Here is a 1,970-nt window from a genome sequence, read left to right as displayed (position 1 = left end):
CGCTCTTGACTCCCATAGCTGCTCTGCTCCAAACTCTGTGGTCGGTTTCAGATAAAAAATGGAATTATTGCATTCTGAACCAGCAGAAGTTCCTAAAATGTTTATGGAATCCTCACAAAAACCACATTATAGTAAAGTTGAGAGGTCACCAGAGTGTACAAGTTGGTAGTCAGGTCTAAGAAAAGTTTGCACATCAGCCAAAGATGGAAGATCCCACATTTTGGGGGAGTCTCTTGGTACTGTGACTTCAGAGTAAGCAGCCATGGCATGCCCTATTCAATATGTGCCAGTATTTTATCATAATATTGGGTAAAAAGAATAAGATTTAAAATGTTAGGTTGGTTCGTAATAATGAACCATTTTTGCATCTATCCCAGAAACTCAATCATGCAACTCTTCCCATCATAAGGATGAAAAACCAAAATGAATTACAATGAAAGCTGGGATTCCATGTGTGAAATTTCCATGACTTTGTTTTCATAATCTGTACAATCACAAAATGCAAAACAATTGGCAGAATGCTCAATCCAAACACAAGAGCTACAAAATGATTTATGATTGCTGTTATTTGTGCCTTTAAGGATGGTGTGGAATCGGGGCTGGTGGTTTATGTCAGGTCTGGTTGGCATGTGCCTGAGATCAATGCCCTGTCCACTGGAGTGGTTGCTCTTCTCTATCACTTCCATATCCCATGGCTTATTCATGGCTGCCGCAGCATTAGGAGCTGAGACCTCTGGGAACTGAAAAATGGCTGGTCTGGGACAGAAGATGGCTTACCAAGGACGTTGTTCCTCTCCCAATCATGTAATAAGCCACAGAAGCTATCAGACCGCAGGCGGAGGGGGGAGCAGCAGCAACAGGTGTTGCTACTGTGAAAGAAAGTTCTCCATGCTGTGGCTGTAGGGACAGGGAGAAGTGGCAAAGAGGGGAGCTGGCACATGTTTGCATGTAAAGTATGCATCCAGCTGGGCTTGTACCAGAGCAGGCTTGTGCCAATACTCTGTAGATAGTCATCTCTATTTAAAAAAAAACAAACAAAAAACTGAAGATAGTTCTTGTACACCATATGTGTGCGTGTTTGTGCATTGTGGTGAGCATGAGGAATTGTTCCTCATCCCCCAAATTGCTCCCAGCAACTGTTACCCTGCACATGCCCGATCTTGTCTGATCTTGGAAGCTAAGCAGGGTCAGGCCTGGTTAGTACTTGGATGGGAGACCGCCTGGGAATGCCGGGTGCTGAAGGCTTATACCATAGTCTTTCGAGACTGAAGGTTGCCAACCAAGTTGATCTGTTGCATTGATCTGATCCCTAAGAATACATATGGCCAATTTTTGTTTCTGCCCACCATTTTACTCAAAGTTGATTTGACAATATTTCACATCTTATGTTTAACCTAAATGGATGTTCCTTTCCTTTTATGATTTTACATTACCTTTTCTAAGAAATGTGTGAGAACTGGCATCAATTTGTAGAGGCTTAATAACACTTCTTCCAAATACATCTACATTGAAAAGCTGACTGGTTGTCTTTCTGCAAGACTGTGGCTTTAAGTTTTTTGTTTTTGTTTTAAATTGCATATAAATTTTTCCCCCCTCCCCCCCCCACATCCTGCATAGTCAGGGCTGTGTGTACTCTGTCCCCAAAAAACACTAATAATGTGTGTTCTGGCAATCCAAATTGCTCCTGCAAATGAGGAATTCTGAACTTTCATAAATCATGCAAACATATTTTTGCTGATTATATTCCATAATGTTATTATCATGGCCAGCAGCACAAGTTAGAGCTGGCTGGACATGTGCCCAGGGCCCATGCTTATGCTTGCCCATGTTCAACCTGACCACAGTGGCTGCTGTGTCTTCTTATTGCTGGGTAAGCATCTGGTGGCTTACTGGGCGGTGAGAAGGGATGTAGCAACCGCAGCAGTCCATCTTCCTTGAGGACTGGTCATTTGAAAATTCCTGGATGCCCT

The 1,970-nt window shown here is 42.8% G+C and overlaps 1 pseudogene; it reads left to right on the top strand.

Annotated features, from left to right (window-relative positions):
- The first annotated feature begins 1,125 nt into the window (after positions 1-1,125).
- LOC136646584 (5S ribosomal RNA) lies at positions 1,126-1,245 on the top strand (annotated as a pseudogene).
- The last annotated feature ends 725 nt before the right edge of the window (positions 1,246-1,970 follow it).

Source organism: Tiliqua scincoides, chromosome 3, assembly GCF_035046505.1.
Source record: "Tiliqua scincoides isolate rTilSci1 chromosome 3, rTilSci1.hap2, whole genome shotgun sequence".
Taxonomy (NCBI): Eukaryota; Metazoa; Chordata; class Lepidosauria; order Squamata; family Scincidae; genus Tiliqua; species Tiliqua scincoides.
Note: the sequence above shows the minus strand (reverse complement) of the source record. Positions and strands in the feature narration are given on the sequence as shown.